Source organism: Bombus vancouverensis, chromosome 6 (assembly GCF_051014615.1).
Source record: "Bombus vancouverensis nearcticus chromosome 6, iyBomVanc1_principal, whole genome shotgun sequence".
Lineage (NCBI taxonomy): Eukaryota > Metazoa > Arthropoda > Insecta > Hymenoptera > Apidae > Bombus > Bombus vancouverensis.
In genome coordinates this window covers 762,233-782,238 of record NC_134916.1, presented here as the reverse complement: position 1 = coordinate 782,238, position 20,006 = coordinate 762,233, and the positions used below count along the sequence as shown (strand labels likewise).

Below are 20,006 nucleotides of genomic sequence, written 5' to 3'. Positions count from 1 at the left end.
ATTTACTACTGTCATAGGAGGAGGAGGAGGAGGGAAAGCGAGGCGAAAGAACAGGAAGCCCATGGCGCAACCTCTTCCAACGGTCCATGCGCCGACCGAGGACGCAAGAACCAAGGGACGGGTATCGTCGTCTTTTCCGTCGTCGACATTGCGAACAGGGACCTTGGCGCCCGGGACGGCTACCAGAAGTGGCGCAACGAGGGCGAGGACTTTCGCGGAGGTGGCCGCTTGGTCTCCGGTGCGTCCCCGCACGGGAAGGGAATCCATGCGAGGAGCGGGCAGTGGCGGTGGATCCGGAGCTATCGGGGCAGGAAAGAGGCGTAACGCTAATGGGCGGGACGTGCACAGCGAGAAAATGCCGGGCCTTCCCTGACCCCACCGAACCGCGGTGGCGTGGCGCAGTGTGACGTGGCCGCATATCGCTCCAATAGGGGACGTATTAATCGCGGGGGAGGGGGGGGGGCGTTGTGTCGTTCACACCGGTTCGCCGGCCCCTCTTGATCGCAATCGGGACGTTCATCGTGGAGGTTTTAGTCGGTTGGAGTCCGGCACTACCAAACCGCTTCTCCCCAGAAGCGACCTGATGTCCGTGCGGATTTCCTCCACGTTAATAAAAAACAAAAAAAAAGGACACTTAGGTGTACACCGCACCGTGAAACGAATACAAGAGCACCATCACTGGACCTAATCCCAAATCTAGAACAACGCGTCACAGAATTAATAGAAAACTGCGAAACTTGCCAGAGAGAAATTGAAACGTATCAGAGCAAAATAGTAACCCGTAATAACTGACACACTCGTTAACCCTAATGACAAAATCGCAATGCATATATTCAGATCTCTCACAAAAACCAAACGAGGTAACCAATTTATCCTGTCTATTCAAGACTAATTGACCAAATACCACGTTCTCATCCTTTTAAAAGACCAAACAGCCAACTCGATCATCAACGAATTTTTGGATCACCATGTATACATATTTTCCGCACCTAAAAGTATCCTGACGGATATGGGACGAAATTTCGTGTGTAAACTGATACATTTGAAAAGGCTCTCAAGATCTGACACATAAAAGCTACTTCTTTCCACGCGTAATTTAACGGATCCCTCAAACGAAGATATGCTGTGGTAAAAAATCTTATTCGAACTTGCACGATAGACCGACAAAACGACTGAGATGAAAACCTAAAACTAGTATGTATGGGATATAGTACTTCTGTACACGAAACGACCGGATATACCCCTTTCGAACTGACATTTGGACGACAAGCTAACATGTCATCCTCAATATCAAACAGCCCCAGCCTAACTAAAGAACAATTATTTAGCCTCTGGAAAAATCGATATAACGCCTATATAGTCAAAGCAAGACAAATCACTGATCAAACAAAAAGCAATATCGGAGAGATTAGATATGAAAAGTCATTAAAACACAAACGATATTCCAAGTAAAAGGTAAAGTATGGGTACATAACGATGACAAAACCAACAAACTAGACTACGAAATCCTCTCGTCCAATCCATATTGAATCCAATCCAATATCTTATTGAATATTGCAATGATTAAACGCAAAGAATCCACGGTAACAGATTAAAACCTTATTTTTCACGAAGGCGACCATAACATGGATAATTCTAACTCTCGAATACATTCAAAGCGATCTAGTGGTAAGACCACTAAGTTATGCCAACGTTTTCTTAGAACATATCGACGATTGCTGTCTGTATAATGAACCAGTAGATATCACTCTTATAGTGGACCTTAATGACCCAATCGATCGAACCAATAGATTATAACATTGAGCTAAACCGTTAATGTAAACCACCTTGCGCTTACATACCAAAGATAAACAATCTAAAAATCAAGTATAGAAATCTCGAAAACCTAACGCATCAACTTAAAATTGTTATTACACTATAGAAGCAAACGCGTACTGCTCAACGTCATAAGCTCAGTATCTAAAACTCTATTCGGAACTCTCCTCGAAAAAGACCTAGAATTCATTAATGAAAATATTGATACATTATTTGACTCCAACAACAAAATAAAAACGATCCGATTAGTAATCAAACCGCACTTATCAAACATGTACTAGACCATGCTAAGACGAATCAACTCGAAAACGTTACCAACGTCATACGCAAGATTGAAAACCATAACGAGAAAAACGAAACATTGATCTCTTTACTAATTCAGACTGAATCTACCATATCGGAGCTCCATATTAACATCGACGAAATTTTTAACACTATCGTATCAGGAAAACAAGGAATCATAAACCCGCAAATTATGGAATCTAAACAATTCTTAACAATACTCGACCAAATAACGAAACAAAACTTTATGAGTAATCATATCGATCTTTCAGTTCAAAACTTTCTACTAATTCTAGATCTATATAAACTAAAATTATGGACAAATGATAACAAACTTATATATACGATAACTGTACCACTTTCAGAAGACAACGAATGGAAAATAACAAAAATTTATCCGATACCTTTCAAGCAAAACTCTGTATTTATCGCACCTGTAGTAGAAACTGATACTAATCAACTTAGAACGATACATCTTTGTCGATAGCCACTACTTAAACAAATATAAACGAACGGCAATCATCGACATTTGTAAGGGAACTTAACTATAGTTAATAATCAATTCTATTGATTCTATTGTAGAATCGAATTAACTAATAATCAACAGACAGTCAAAACCTGCCCAACTGCTGTATTCAAGTTAGAAGAATTGACGTTCGTACCTTTACAGACTGAAAATCATTATATCATTATCATTAGGAAAAATGTGCAGATCGACTTATCGTGTAAAACACATAAAATCTTAGAAATCAGACAACCGAGTTTAATTAGCAGCAAAACTGAAGTTTGACTCGAGACGCCGTTGCTTGCGGACGTGTCTGCCGCGAGCTCCCGCTCGTGAGCACAAGGCTAGTTATAATAGTAGTTGGTTAGGGGTAGATGTGTCATATCGTGGGTGGAAATAGTTTAAAGGAAACATGAGAAATACCAATTTTTAACGAGCTAGATAGTGATGGATAATTCCCATTTGAGATGAATTAGGGTGTCGTGGGTACATACAGTGATTTTAGTTTATTGTTGTCTTGAATAAGATGAAAGGGTTTAACGGATGCGAGAAGTCACAGGCTAAATTGGAAGGCGTAGCGGGGCTAAAATCGATATAACAATTAATGTTATTGAGTGAGTAAGCGTTTAGTGGATTTTAATTAAAGTTAAAGTGAGCTAAATTAATATTAAGTCAATCTATTGGCTAAATTAAAGGAAATAGAAATTAGAATTTGACTAGGATAGGAATTGAAATAAAGTGCAATTACGGTTCGGGAACTATAACGAATGAATAACTGTCACATGTTAAGGTGGACGTAGGTCATAGACAGAAGTCTGGTTCGTGACGCGGTTGAGAGAGGACGTGTTGGCGGGTCGCTCTCGCTAGCTAGGTGTTTGACAATATACGATGATACATGCGTGTAAAAATGCAAGCAGGATTGCTAAGGATTGTGGTGAATTACAAGGGGGTGTGAGTGGAATAGAATTGAGATGATATCAGAGTGTATGTATATGGAGGCGACGAAGATTATAATCATATGATATTTTGAGTGCAATTAAAGTGCGAGAAACATGAAGTGTGGCGGTCAATATTGGCATGACAAGTCGTAGGGGAATAGCTGTTAAATTAACTTGAGTACAGCAGCTTGTGTGGAGCATTAACGGCTCATTGGTAATGGTGTTTATAATGGATAGCGGTGAATAAGTAAGAGGAGTAATATAATATGTGAGTGTTAGCATACGCTGGTGGCCTTCAAACCAAACAAGGAAAAAAGAACGAGTAGCATACATTATATGGATAAATAGATAACATGAAATTCTCATACCTATTGAACAAGCATATAGGTATAATTCATAAATTAAAGGTTTGGGCAAGGATTCACACAGTTTAAATTTAAATTAAATTTTATATTTGTTTACTTAAGCTAAGTTATAGAGGACGAAATACAGATAGTCAATCATACCAAGACTGTTTGTTTATTATGTTTTGTTTTTATGTTAGTCGTTGTTTACTTTGCCTTTATCGGAATGACGTAATTAACGTTTGTATTATTGGACAACACAATAGAATTTAATATAACTGATTTGATGGGCGGGATTTATAAAGTCGTCATATCTGAACCGAATAGACAGCTCCCCTTTTGGTACAACGATACGAAGGGGAATGCATCTATTTGCGCAACCAGATTTAATAGCCTCCACCCCAGCGAAGATACGCTGATCGAAGAGGAGGGGTATGTCGGGATCAAGATAGGGGAAGTGTACTGCGTGAGCGGTTAGTGCTCGCCCAACATTAGTGTAATCAACTATGATCAGTACATTGAGAGGCTCGACATATCCATCGAGACAGCTGCGAGGAGGTGTAATGTGGAGGTGTAATTGTTGTCATTTTGATGCGGTTTGTAATAGAGCGGATGCGATTGTAGGAGCTATCAGAGAGCTACCTGCCAAATGTGAACGGCCCCTCCGACGCCTATAGGAAGTTATACCATCAGGTGTGGGAGTCGGTCGTGCTATATGCTTCATCGGCCTGTGCTCAGCAGGATTAAGACTGTAGGCAAAGGAGTGCCCTGATAAGTACCTCAACGGCCTACAGGATGGTTTCGCATGCAGCGTTGTGCGTGTTGACAGGGACTATGCCCATTCATATCAGGGCTCAGTGGCGAGGAAAAATCTACGTGGTTAGGAAAAAACCAGCCCGACCTGACCTTGGCGACTCAGAAGCATTCCTAAATCAGCTCCATCTCTACGATGAGGAAACGGCAGAGGAGTGGAGAAGAGAGTGGGCCAGGTCCAACACGAACAATTGGGCAAGGAGGCTGATCGAGGATGCAGCCATCTTTAGAAAAAGGAAGAGAAGTATGGACCACTACACCATGCAGCTGTTGACTGGGTATGGTATCTTCAATACGTATAGGGTCAGAACAAACAAGGAAACCGTCGATTAATGCAGGGATTGCGACGCGTGCCCAAATGATGCGGAGCACGCCTTATTGAGGTCTCCGAGATGGGCAGACCAGCGTATTATTCTGGAAAATGTCGTTGGCGACACACTCACAATGAATAACATAATCGTATTGGTGTCGGCCGACGACCATACTTGAGGGTTGTTCCGTAGTTTCTACGAGACAATGATGAGAACAAGACAGGCACAAGAAAGGTACAAAGGCGGAGCGATTCAAAGATAGGGAAGAAGAGGATGATGACTATATCCGAAGAAACGGAGGCATTTGTTTGATAAGAAGTTGACGCGCCGAATGGGGTCTCATCGAAGTAATGTGCTATTAACAGAGGCGTCGAGACCCTCCGCTCGAAGAAGGATTGGAGAGGAGGGGTTTTTAGTGGGTATGGCACTACGATCAGCCGAGTCCCACATAACCCGGCGACGCGGGTCGTCTGGTATGCGTAATGCATTTTCCCCTACTCGCGAAAGAAAGGTCATAGACAGAGAGATAGGGTAGATAATAAAGTCAACGTGTAATTAAAATAAATATCTAATTTTATGTTAAATATTAATTATGTGTACAGTTTGAATATTCTTGCATTAAGTGTAGATGTTTAGAGTTTAAATAATCGTAGTTCATTGTTAAATAAAGGTCAATTTGGGCAATGGCCATGTAAAATGCGATTTTGATGGAATTGGGTGGGATTGGTGGTCCGGGCCTAAAATAAAAATAAAATAAAATAAAATATATATGTCGGGTTTACATTAGAATTAGGGTTAGGGGCGTGAAGCGAATCTTCGTTTGGATTACACGTCGTCGTTATGCAATAGAGAAGCCATTGGCTAGTGCAAATACGACTACCATAGAACCGGACAAGTAACCGTGGTAATTAGATACTCGAGAAAATAATGACAATGATCCTAGGTTCAATAACGAATCCGCGGACAACGGGACGGTAGTCGTACGCACTCGCAAAAATCTAAGTCGGATTCTGTGTTAATATTCGCTGACCGTAAGGCGTTAATCCTTTTGTCGATGAGACCGCAAGAGAGAATGACTTTCCGTCCCGGTGATACCCCAGAGGAAAACTATGACGGGGTGTGTCTAAGGACACGAGGTCATCGAATTCGTCGGGGATATCCTACGTTCGGAAAGTAAGGGAAATTGACGTTGCTGCTAATTGGCCAATCTCCATATCGGTAGTTAGAAAAGGATGCTAGCCGCCCTTGAGGGAAGGTTGCTAGTGAGAGACGTCGTTCGTGGAAAAATAGGTCTCTCCTGTCTTCCTGTAACTGGGACAAAGACTATGTATCTGTTGAAGGATTTTAGGTAACTAGATATTAGTGTTTATAACGGTCCTCGGGCTAGTCGTCACGTACTGCGGAAACGCGTCGGCATCTGGTAAACATCCTGCCCGGAGAATAGGATATGCGTGTGGCGAGCTACGGGACAGAAACCGTTGGAATGTTTACTGTCACGTGTCGCTACAAATCTTTCTTTTAAGGAGAGCTATAGGGTTACTCAATGCCTTTGTTAGATGGAGAGTCCGTCCCGTTGACCGCGGCTACGTTCGGCGACTAATTGTCGCCTTGAGCCCAAGCTCATTGTCACAAGTCTCAAACAAATACAATTGGGTAGAATGACGGCAAACCGTTTAATTACAACTGTAGGTTTTAATTACAATGTTTTTATGGATTTTCCCGAGGTTTCAGAGGGAAGGCACCGGTGTCCTCTTATCTCCGACATATATAATAAATATAATAAATATAATAAATTGATAGTTGTAGAAAGAAGCTGTAGTTAAAGTATAGTAAGGTATTGTAAGATTAATGGGTGTTACGTCGCGTAACACTCTACCTAGCCCAGGCCACACACCGCGGGCAATATGGCAACCAGATGTCTTCGGATACTCACTGCGTACCCTCAACAGTCTCAAGTACCTTCCATAAATCTCATAGATTTCCTAGTAGAGGTCCTTCAAACCAAACAAACGTCTGTTTCCGAAGAATTTCCAAAGACTATTGTCTACCAAGGCTTGACAAGGGAAAGTTAGTTTTTCTCACCTATGATGCAACTTTCCTCCCACTAACCACTTTCTCTCGAGGGCAGGTAAGACCCTTCATTTAACCAATTAACAACGAAGCCTATTCCCTCACTCTCTTAACTAACATCGGCACCAGCAAATCCGATGGTCCCGTGCGCTAGACACACCCATCCTTAGCTTTCCTCCGACACAGCTTCGTCTCCCAAGACAGTACTAATTTTACATCCTTCGAACAGTCAACATCCTTTGACCGGGTATACACACCCGTAGATCAGTCACTCACTCATCTCGTACATACGCACCAGCGTAACTGCCTTCGTTATAAGTTGTTGGAATAAACGGTGAAATATAACTTACTCTACTGTGTCATATTCATTTAACCACCTCTGTTATCTTAACCGAAACAGGGGAACGACTATTTCGCGGCGTCGATTCACCGAATCGTAGCGAGAATTTACGCCTCTCGCTGACGCGTTTTCCTCGCGACCGCGTCTCTCCGCGAACGGTCGTAACAATGGGATCATAATAAATTGATCGCTATATAGAAAATTAATAAATAAGTTTGGTACTTATTCTAATAGATTAGCTTGCCAATGGTATGAGGAACCAGAAAGTTAGGTGTAGATAATCATACCCTCATAGCTGTAATTGTTCGAGATTTGTGATAGCAAGATTGGGTTCGAGGTGACCATTGGTCGCCGAACGTAGCCACGGTCACGGGATGAACGTTTTGCCTAACGAAGGTCTGGAGTGGTTGTATGGGTTTTCCGAGAAATGTGGTAGTGGCGGCATGCGGCCTCGGGAGCGGGCCTAGCCACGTGTGATGTTGCCTCGGAAGTGCCGATACAATGGGACATACATTGTATTAATAATCAAACTCCAGGCAGAAACTGCCTAGCAACGGCGTTTGGAACTTTGTTGATGCTTCCAACGAGTGTGTGTCAAACTTCAGGCAGAGACTGCCTAGCAACGGGCGTTTCGAACCTCCCCGATGCTTCCAAAAGTGTATAGAAAACAAATGCAATCGTACAGCGAGCAAAATCTCCACGAGGCTGGCATTCGTGCGATTGCCTTGGAGAGTGACACATCGAGCATTTTCAACAATCGTATTTTGCGCCTAAGATTAGTTTACGCTTAGTAAAGAGTTATCCCGTTGACCGTGGATTCGTTTGAACCCAAAAACATTGTTAATAGTGTTCAATAGTGTTCATTCTTATTCGTAAATCATATTATTCATTACACTTACTATTCGTTAAACTTATTATTCATTAGACTTATTATCTGTTAAACTTAATTATTCGTACAATTTATTATTCACTAACTTCATTGTTCATCAAACTTATTATTCATTAGACTTATTATTTGTTAAGCTTTGTGATAGTCTTGTATATACGTGTAAATATAATCTCGGCTTTGTGAAACGATGGGTAATCCACGTGAAGAGTTGTTGACCCAAAATTCCAAACCCGACAAATATTTATTATAAAAATAGCTGTTGTCGTGGTTGGGTTATGTAATAATAAGCGTTAATAAGAAATGCATATGTCGGACTAGAAATTGGGAATTAAATTGAAATAGTGATTTTGTTTAGCAGTATTATTCTGTCACAGAGAAAGTGGATGAATCATTGGTATTGATGGGGTTTGCGTCATCCAAAAAAAAAATTTCTTTTATAATATAATGATTAAAGTGAGTTAGAAAGAGTAATAAATATCGAAATAAAGTGGTAGTCATTGGAGCTTATGTATAAACGAGCGGTAATGGTTAAAATCGGAAACATATTAGGAGGATTTGACAATTGTGAATAAAAGAAATAGTTATTGAGAAATGTTACGTTGGTATGATCGCTATTATTATTATATTATTATTTTTGAGCTATGTGTGTTTTCTGAAACTATCCAAGAAGAGTCCACGCCATGGTGGACCAGGAGGGAGTTGGTGATGTGGACAGGGATATGAACCCGATCCTGAGAAAGGGCAATTATGAATATTGGAAGACGATGACGGAAGCCTCGTTGGTTTTCCTGGGCTGCTGGGATGCAGTAGAACCAGGATTTACGGCAGCAGAAAAGTTGAGACCAGACTGCATGAAAATGGACAACAAAGCACGTGCATACATTTTCCGGCATGTTCGCCCCGAGTATCTCGAGGATATTAGGACCTTGAAAACAGCGAAGGAATGCTGGAAAGCACTAGAAGACGTCCACGTCGATGGACATCGCTTTATGCATGCGGGAACTGAGAACTATGGAGAAGAACCCCAGCATAGATATCTCCACATACTGCGGAAGGATCCAGGACCTGTGCGATAAGTTGTCCAGTGTAGGTATAAAAATTGAGCACCACGTTATGGCATGTTTCCTTTTGGCCGGCCTCGTGGCGGATCCAAATTACGCGACGTACTTCAGAGCAACAAAGTTCGATAAAGATCTAATCGCGAGGGTCATGAAGTTCGATCTTCTACTCGAAGAAAGAAGACGGCGGACTCGGTCGAGAAAAACAGCGCAATGACGGGATCAGCTACGCACACTTGAGATAGGACATGATGTGTGGAAATCAATAAATAGTGGAGTGTTAGAACCTGGAACCGTCCTACTGAACGCTCGTGGTAGAGCTGCCTCCATCAGTATTACAACCCTCTACACTCGCCGTCCTTGAGATGAGCCTAACTTGAAGAAGTTGGAAAGCATCCACGAGCGGGCGGGAAACGGTGAACAGGGAAACAGTTCGTGTCCTACCCAACGCGGACCGCTTAGAGAAGATAGCTCAGTTGACAGCGGAGTTAGCTGCACTAGAGGAGATGGACAAGGCAGCTCCCATTCCTCAAACAAGTTCCGATACTGGCACCCGAACTTCCGAGGGGGCAAAGGTGGTGGTGGAGAAGGAATCGGGCGGTGGAAAGAAATTGCCTCCTACTATCGGGAAGTTGTTAACGAAACCATCAGAAGTGGAGGGCAGATCACAAGAGGAGAAGAGTACCGCCCCCAAACCGGGCGGAGAAAACAAAGGAGGGCACGACGGAAGGGGAGAGCAAGGGCGTAAAAAGGAGTGAAGCCGGCAGCCTCGATCACTTCTACAGTGACGAACAGGCTCGAGGTGTTGGAAGAGCACGATGACTTTCTTATTATGTTAAGACGCGATGAATTACCCCCGCATGATCACTGCGACGGTTGTGACTTGGGCAGCGGCGTACTGGAGGACAATCTACACATGTTGATATTTATCTGCGCACCGCATCTGAGGCGTAGTCTGTACGTGAAGGTTTGCACTATTCGTGCCCTGACGGCCAAGGCTTGCCGCCACGGTGTACAAAAATATCTGAAGGCCAGGACCGGATTGCTGAAGATGGGAGGAGAGAGAATAAGTGTTAGTTGGCGCGCGGAATGTTATTGGGAGTTGAGTTATGGTTATTTACCTTATAAAGATGTCAAAGACTTGATTCCGGAAGTAGTAAGTGGCTATGTTCACCGATAGAACTTGGGGGTCCTATGGGGCGGGATAACTACCTGACGTTAATAGAGGAGGAGGTTACTCGATTTATGGAAACTGAATGGCAGGTACCAGACAACATCCCGACCATAGACGACTGGGTAAGGACTGGTAAATGGTTAGAGGGAAAGAGTGGATCGGAGATGAGTACAGTGGTGCACGTGGATGGAAAGAGGGTGAAAACGGGGAAGATGAAGGGGGTAATGGGCATTTACTGGTCCGACAGCGATGCGGCTAGAGATTTGGTCACGGCGAGCAGGGAGACCATGGACGTCCTTCAGAAGAGCGAGGGTGGGAAGATAAGGCCTGCCGCCAAGACCGGCAACTCGGTCAACCTGAACTACCTGATGATGAAAGATGAACTACCTGGAGAGAGGAGTAAATTAAATTGCGCGGGAGTAAATTAAGCACGTTGTTCGCGGGTGAATTTGGGAACGAGGCAATTGACATGAATTTAATCGATGCGGCGAGAAATTTCCGTAGGAAAGGGGAACTTTCCGTATGGAAAGTGCCCCTTCATCAAGGAGGCTTTGATCAGCATCAGAGCAAGGCGGTGATAGCGGTGACGCTGTTTTGCATAGGCAGACATTTTTTAAAATTTGTGCCTCAAATAAGAATAGTTATTTATATAGTCAGGCTCACCTTGTCAAGGGAAAAGAGGATAAATTTCTTTATCACTGACAGGGCTAAGCATGCAGTACCTAAAAATTAAATAAATTTAATATTTGATTAAATTTGTAGAAGAACTTAGTAACATTAAGCAAAGTTGTAACAGTATCATTTTGATTAAAGTGTAAGCAGTTAATCTAAGATATAGTAGTATGGTTTGAGAATTTATAATGAAGAGTAAAATAGATATAGATAAACATTGGCTCACCTTACCAGGATTATATGCCTTTTTTCGCGAGGAGGGAAAAATGCAAATTACGCATACCCAGTGACCCGCGTCATTGGGTTAAGTGGGACTCAGCAGATGGTTGCCATACCGACTAAAAACCTCTCCTCTAACCGCTCTTCTTGTAGTACAGGTACCAACCCCGGAACTGCCTTTAGGCATTACTTCAGGGTTGGCCCTAACTTCCAGGCTTCCTTCGCTACATCTTATCCATTACTATCTCTGTAAGTTCCTATTCTTCTTCTCCTTTATACATCCATCTCCTGTTTCTGTCTCGCCTTCATAATTCTTCTGCACAGTGCCTGAAATTTATTCTAGTTGTCCTCTTTCTTAATTACCTCCTCAATAACATTTCCCCTCGTCAATGTCGTGCCAACATAGCTCTCCAGTTCGGTCCTATCGAGGACCCACCTAGGGCAGTGAAACAACGCATGCTCCGCGTCGTCTACTTCCGTGTCGCAATCCCAGTATCTGGAGTGAACCTCTTTGCTGATCATCCTGCGATACACCTGTAGGTGTCCAGTCAACAGTTGCATCGTTCAATATGTCTTTTGTATTTCTTTAACGTACAAGCGTCATTTACTAACTTCTTCGTCCAATTATCTTCTCCGTACACACTCCATTTATCCCTCTACCTGTCGTCCTCCATCCTCTCCATAAAATTTTCAGCAATTTCTGCTCTAGACCTGTCAATATGCACAGCGCTGCACGCGACACAGTTCTGTAGGCCATAGACGATCTTATAAGTGCGGCCCTTTGTGCCCTCTTCAAGATGTTTCTATTCCTCTTGGTCAACAGCGCTTTGGCCCATACCGGGGACGCATAAAGCACCACCGACTCCCATACTCCATAGTAAAGCTTCCTGACTGAGCCAATGTGACCAGGGTGATATGCCTGGTAGTTATTTATTTATAGGGCTGCAGTGACATTCCTTAAATTAAATTTAATTAATTACATTGAATAATATTGAATGATTTTAATTAACGGTTGCACGTGGGCCAATGGTACTTGCCAGTTAAAGTGCAGGTAATAAGTTGAATGGCTAATGTTGACGTTTGGGCTGTTGACGAGTGTGTGAGATTGTTAATAAAAGTAAGAATCCATGGGATGACAGATGCCTTGTTGTTGCTGGACCCTTGACAAGATCGAATTGCGATTTGTATAACCATTTTGCAATACCGCTTGTAATGCACTTGATCGGCGCGAGTAGAGGCGACGCTTACGGTGACTGGCATTCGGCGCCATGTTGTGATAGTGATCTTCAGAGTTCGATTTCGAGATCACTGAGCCTCTGTCAAATGAGAATGCCGTGTACGATATTCAACAGTTGGTGCCATATTGGATGGTAGCTCCCTCCATAATCACATTGCGGTCGGCTGAGATAAGTTGCACTGTTGAGTGTAAGTAATTTTATTTACTTTTCATGATATGAAATATGATATGATAGATGATGAATATGAAGTATGATTGATTTAGATAGATGATATAAGATTTCCCCTATACGTATAGTTTGAACATTGGATGATCACCGGCGCACTGATTTCGGAACTTAGAGACACTGCGAACGAAAATAAAATTATGGTGAAACATTGAATACGAATTCATGAGCTTTGACTATTGTAGTATTTAGCCGTTTCTCTAAGGACAAGGCTAGGGTTGTAGCTTGAATTCAGCCATTAGAGTTATCACGATGGAATAAGGGAATGTAGGGCCTAAGACCGCACATATCGACGGACTCACTTGAAGGAAACTCACTTGAACTAATTCGCAACGACTTCGGCTACGATTTAAGGACACGATAATGGTACAACTCTCTTATGACGAACGCGGCACTGTCCCTGTGCGATTATAAATTGTCCGAGATATGTGATAATGAGCTTGGGCTGGTTACTAAAGTTCAATTCTTCACCTTATTTGTAAAACATTCGAACTGTGACGGAAGGAGATCTGTCAATTTTTTTTGCATCTTTTAGTAAATTGTTGAGTGGTCGGAGGATTTTTGCGGTCGCTGGTATGAAACTTTGGTAGAAGTTAATCATACCGGGGTACCTTCGCAGTTGCTTAGTCGCGAGCTTTGGAACGTTCACAATCACTTTAACACGCTCGACCAGCGGCTTAATTCCATCGGCGTTTACGGTGTATCCTAAAAATGTGATTTCGCTCGAACCAAATTCATATTTCGCGGGGTTAATTACGACACCGTAATCTTTTAACCGTTCGAAGGTTCGCAAGTGATCGCGGCGTTGCTGCTCGTCTTCCGAGGCTATCAAGAGATCGTCGATGTACGCGTATACGAAGTCTAAAGCAGGCTAGAATTCGTACATGAATCGTTGCCACGTTTGCGCTATGCTGCTGCAAAGGAGTGCGGAGGTTGTTTGAATGTAAAAAAATGGAAGACAGGACACCCTCCCAGTTCTACAGAGATTTGAAGAAGCTAGCCGCCTCATCGATTTCTGACGATCTCGTTCTGACGCTTTGGAAGAACCGCCTCCCAGTGAATATGCAACGGATCCTGGCTGCCATAATGGAAACAAGTCCGAATGACCTCACCACGGTGGCAGACAGGATCCACGAAATAAGCGCAGAACAGCCCGGACAGACAACAACGGACAGCGAGGAATCGAACCGCCCCCAGCCACGAAGTTCGCGGACGAGTAGCGTAAATTCGCGCGCTGCTCCTCGACAGTCGTTGCAAACCACGATCGCGATCCCCGAATATCCGAGACATGACGCAGCAAAATGGTAGGATGCACCGTAAACGTAAAAGTTCCAGAGGCTGCGACTGTTAAGCAACTGCGAATCGTGATCCTCGCCAAATGTCTCGAGAATCGGCACCTGCAGCAAGTCGAGGATGCAGTAGTGAGTCTATCAGCCACGGAACGATACGAAAAATTAAAGAGTGAAATTATCCGGAAACTGGCTGATTCAGACAGCACGAGAATGCGAAAGTTGCTGGAGTCTGAAGAAATGGGCGAAAGGAAACCGTCCCAATTTTATCAATACCTAGGAAAACTCACCAGGCACGTAGCATCCCCAGTCGGAGTGTTCGAAGCGTCAACAGGTAAGTTTGATCAGGATGAGGAGATTTATTGATTACAAGTTCGAATGAGATGAGGAATTTGATCCTTTTAGTGGACACTAAGAGAACGGCGATGCGTGATTATTGCTTAGTGGAGTGATGTAGCTGCCTGTAACTACTAATATTCGGCGAAAATTAAAAAATTGGTACTTGAGGTTACAGGCGGTTATGTCGATGCTATGTACAATATAATTTAAAACGATGGAGAAGTTGAGCTTTCCGTGGCTGCGGGAGTGATTGAAATAATATAGAGTGCATGTGAATTTACAATTTTACATGAGGGATGTGTGTTTTTTTGCTGAATTACCGCGGATTTATAATTAATACCCTTTGGGGAATCGTAGGTGTTTAGTGTTTAAATTGAGTGATGGAGGATATTTTCTGCGTAGGTGGACAGACAGCGGAGTTGTTTGCATAGGGTGTAAGCCTGTAGGGCGGAGTAGTGCGATAAAATTATAAAAGTTCTTGATTAAGGCGTGTAAATAGCTCGAAAAATTTTAGGTTATGTTGTGCTTGAAAGTCGAAGAGTCGTTACCTGTAAAGAAAGAAATGAGTTTGACGATTAGTTATAATGTTTTTCTAGATGATTATTTTTTTTCATTTAGTTAGTATAGTATATAGAAAGGTGTACATACCCTTACGAGGTAAAGATTTATGCGAAGAATGTGCGTTGGATGAGTAAAGGTTTCGTTTTTGAGAGGTAGAATGAAGGATAATTCTGAGAAGTGGAGTTTAATATTACATTTATTAACTATATGATTATGGCAATAAACATTGTGTAGGTACTATGGAGTTTATTGTATTTTTACCTATTTATCAGTATATTGTTTATAGCAATTGACTATTAAGTTTATACGATTGTTTTACTAATATTGACTAGAGAAGGAGGTTTTCTAACTCTCCATTTACCTGCCAATGTTTATGTGTTATTATTAATTATTATTTAGTTGAAAGTATATATGAAGGATGCACCTACTTGCTTTACTTACTTGCACTTTCTTGAGAGCTAAGTTCTTGCTTGGTAGTGTTAGGGGAACGAGGTTTGATATCTGTAAAGTAGATTGGATTACTATTTATGAAGTGGGTCTCATTATGATATCTATTTCTATTATAATAATGGATCATTGTTAGTTGATATGTAAGACGAGTTAGTATTATTTTGATTTGCCTATTTATTATATAATGACAATGAATTATTATACTTTATGCAGTATGTATATATGAGGTACTTACTTTTAGAGACAATGATAAATCGATGATGGCCTTGTGTCATGCAAAGGAGGTCTTGATGCCTGAAAATAGGTATCGAGTTAGTTTTCTATGTAGAAGACACTATATCTTTGCTCTATTTACGTTGTATATATTGCTTATTTATTTATTATATGTATGTCGGAGATGAAAGAACACCGGAGCCTTTGGAATTTTGGATAATCCCGCAACATTGTAATTTGGACTCTACTATAGCTGTAATTAAACAATTGTAGTTATTCAATCCGATTGTAATTGTTCGAGAGTTGTGATAATGAGCTTGGGCTCGAGGCGACAGCCAGTCGCCGAACGTAGCCGCGGTCACGGGATGAACGCTTTGTCTAACGAAGGTAATGGAGTAATTCTACAGATCTCCTTAAAAGAAATATTTGTAGCGGCACGCGACAGTAAACATTCGAACGGTTTCTGTCCCGTGGCTCGCTACACGCAGACCCTATTCTTCGAGTAAGATGATTGCCAGATGTCGATGCGTCTCCGCAGTACATGTTCAGCTAGCCTGAGGGCCCGTTATAAATCTTAACACCTTACGACCAGTAAATATTACGCGTCCGACTTAGATTTTGTGAGCACGTTCATCTATCATCCCGTCGACCGTGGATTTGTTATTGAACCTAGGATCATTGTCATTAGTTTCTCGAGTACCTAACTACCACGGTTACTTGCGCGGTTCTATAATAATCGTATTTGCACTAGTCAATGTCTTCTCTATTGCATAACGACAACGTGTAACGCAAACGAAGATTCGTTTCACGCCCCTAACCCTAATTCTAATGTAAACCCGACATGTATATAGGAAAGGATGTACTTACTCTTAATAGGTGTGTACCCCTACGAGGTAAGACTTGGGCGAAGTGCGGTGATGTGCGAAGAAGGTTTCGATTTTAGGAGGTAGAACAGGATATCCTGAGAAGTGGAGTTTTATATTAAATTATATTAAATTTATATTAATTTTATAATAGTAATATTATTATTATGGCAATAAACATTGTGCAGGTACGATAGAGTTTAGTATTTTTTACCTATTTAACAGCAGATAGTTTATTGTAATTGACTATAAAGTTTATATGATTAATTGTTTACTAATATCAACTAGAGAAGGAGGTTTTTAACTCTCCATATATCTATCAATGTTTATGTGTTTTAATTATTATAATACTTGGTTGTAAGCATATATGAAGGAGGCACTTATTTGCTTTTACTACTTGTACTTACTTGAGAGGTAAGCCTTGGCTTGCGTAGTGTTTAGGGAACGAGGTTTTCGATATCTAAAAATTGACTTTGAATTATTATTCATGAAGTGGATCTCACTAGGATATCTATATTCATTTTAATAATGGACCATTGTTGCTTGATTTGTAGAAAGAGTTAGTTTATATTTAGTTTTTATATGTTTGATTCTACTTACTATATAATGGCAATAAATTTATATTTTATGTATTTATGTATATGAGGTACTTACTTTGAGTGATAGTAATAAATTGATGATGGCATGTGTCTGTCAGCAGGCATCCAGTTAGTTTTGTTAAGAGGATTATTATATTCTCTTGTTTCATTTTAACTAAATGATTGTTATGTTACGCTTTATGCTTTATATTTACTTTGTCTATTCAAATACATGTACTAGGAATGATGTACTTACTTCTAGTGGGTGCGTGCTCCTACGAGGCAGAGAATTGGGTGATGAATGTGTTGAGGAGCAAATGTAAATTCGCACGTTCGTGGGGAGATGCGACCTCGAGGAAGCGCGCCAACGGGAGTCGTAAATTCCCGTTATGATTGACTAATCGACGCCACGAATCGTTCTTGGTGAACACTGACTTGAGCTGACGTTTGATCGAGACTGGTGTCGTAGAAGTAGTTGACTTGACCCTCCTGAAGTCGTAGAAGAAGTAGTTGACTTGACTGATGTCGTAGGAGAAGTAGTTGACTTGACTCTCTGGATGTCGTAGGAGAAGTAGTTGACTTGACTCTCTGGATGTCGGAGGACAAGTAGGTTACAGCGACGATGCTATGTCGGAGGAAAGCTAGCGATGGGTGTGTCTAGCGCACAGGACCATCGGATTTGTTCATGACGTTTCTGGTCAGGAAAGTGAGGGTAGTATGCATTGCTTCTGATTGGATAAACGGAGGTTGGTGGACTAGGAAGGGTCTTAGCTGCCCTCGATAGAAAGTTGCTATTAGAAAGCATCGCACGTGGGAAAGACTAACTTTCCCTTGTCAAGCCGTGGCAGACAATAGTCTTTAGGAAGTGATTTAGAAAAAGATATTTGTTCGGTCTGAAGGACCTTAGCAAGTAAATTACTGGGATTTATGACGGGTCCTTAAGGTTATTGAGGGTACGCCGTAAGAATGAGCGGACATCTGGTGTCCGTCTAGCCCGCGGTGTATGGCCTGGTCCAGGTAGAGGGTCGCCTGACGTAACAGCAAAGAAGGACCTGATCTTAGAAAGTAGAATGAAGAATTATCCTGTGAAGAGGAGCTTACTTTAATTATATTATTATATTAATTGACATTGAGTAGGTATTATGGAGTTTACAGTATTTTTACTTATTTATTAGGATACTGTTATTATAATCGACTTTTGATTTTAGAGTTGTACGATTAAATTGTGTTATTAATAATTGACTAGAGAATAAGGTTTTAACTTTCCATATATCTATCAATGTTTGTTTATATTATTAATTATTACTTGGTTGTAAGCATATATGAAGGATGTACTTAGTTGCTTTACGTACTTGTTCTTACTTGAGAGGTAAGCCTTGGCTGGCGTAGTGCTAGGTGAACGAGGTTTTTCGATATCTGAAAGTAGATTTGAATGATTATTTAGTAAGTGGACCTCATTATAATATCTATTTTATTTATTAATGTACTATTGATATGGTACTATGAGATTTATTATGGTACTATGAGATATATTAGGCTATTTTACTATAATAGATGACTATGTATTAGGTATAGTTTGTATTAGGTATTAGGTAGTTGTATTAGATATAGGCTGTCAATTGTTCACTCATTATTTCTCGGGCTGCGGAGAGGTTTGCCGATTTTGACATCATAATTTAACGCTGTAATGAGAAGAGTATAATTTTATAAGAGTATAATTTTAGATATTACCGCGGGGCGGTAATTATTTATATCCATATGTGATATTGATATATTTGAACAATTAAATAAATTTGTTTAATACGAACACACACGTGCACTTCATGGAAACGATTCTCTACTCGTGTGGAGATTATAAGTTGGGCGTATTGCGGGTAATATAGTATCCGTTGTTGAGAGACTTATTTACACTTGCGAAGAAATGTCACTTGCGAATTCCTAAATATGGAATAATTATTAATATAACGCGCACATGGATAAAATGGATGCCATTGTATGTGTAACGACCACCCAAGAGGCAGGCATCTGCTGACATCGGATATATCGATAACACCTAGCATTGTGATAACTAAGAGAAAAGACAACAGCCAGACCTCCACCCATAAGATATGAGTCATAATAAAGAAATAAAAACCCCGGTCAGTAAGCTCAGTTTATAATCTGCAGTTAATAAAGCATATGAATGAGCTATTGCTCATTCTTCTACTTATAAAACCTCGTTCTTTTATTACGTGACATATGACTGGTGGCTTAGGGCGCACGCGTTGGCGAGGAGCGATGCGCAGGTGAGGTGGTTCGCTGCGTCGATGTGTGGCGTCGCCACCTTATGGGCATCGCTTAAGAGCATGTACGGCCGGCTCAACGAAAGTTCTCTTTTTAAGGAATAAAGTCGGGTCGACCAGAGTTCTATTTATGATTTATTTTATTTATTGTTATTCGAGCCGAACTTACTTGGTGAATAAATAAGTAATGTGCTGCGTAACGAGGTGTTACTATATGAATTGTGTGGACGGTAGGTTGGAGTATATAGCAGTTGAATCTACAGTACTGCTTAATTATCTATCTATTTATTTATTCAAAAGTCTTTTTACTACTAGTATTGTTTATTTGTTATTTTATTTATTTATTTATATATTTACTTATTTTTTTATTTATTTATTCATTTATTACTTATTATTTAGTTAGTTATGTATTTAGTTATTTATTTGGTTGATTATTTATTTGCTTATTTATTCACTTTCTTATTCGATTATATATTTTAACTATTTATTTATTTATTTATCTTTATTTATTGTATTATATCATTTGTTTATTTATTTA

General features: G+C 41.0%; 1 long non-coding RNA gene across 6 annotated transcripts; it reads right to left on the bottom strand.

Annotated features, from left to right (window-relative positions):
- Positions 1 to 5,560: 5,560 nt before the first annotated feature.
- LOC143302884 (uncharacterized) lies at positions 5,561 to 19,444 on the bottom strand. 6 transcript variants are annotated; one of them, XR_013058732.1, is made up of 15 exons: positions 18,539 to 19,444; positions 17,443 to 18,243; positions 17,263 to 17,361; positions 17,016 to 17,068; positions 16,613 to 16,706; positions 15,768 to 15,826; positions 15,524 to 15,583; positions 15,170 to 15,252; positions 14,473 to 15,069; positions 12,468 to 12,846; positions 12,043 to 12,386; positions 11,438 to 11,964; positions 11,203 to 11,261; positions 10,487 to 10,926; positions 5,561 to 10,410 (listed from the first exon to the last, which is right to left on the bottom strand). It is a non-coding gene; the product is annotated as an uncharacterized LOC143302884 (long non-coding RNA). The 6 variants fall into 6 exon arrangements; XR_013058733.1 differs by lacking the exons at positions 14,473 to 15,069; positions 15,170 to 15,252; XR_013058734.1 differs by lacking the exons at positions 14,473 to 15,069; positions 15,170 to 15,252 and having other exon boundaries at positions 17,263 to 17,298.
- Between the last annotated feature and the right edge of the window lie 562 nt (positions 19,445 to 20,006).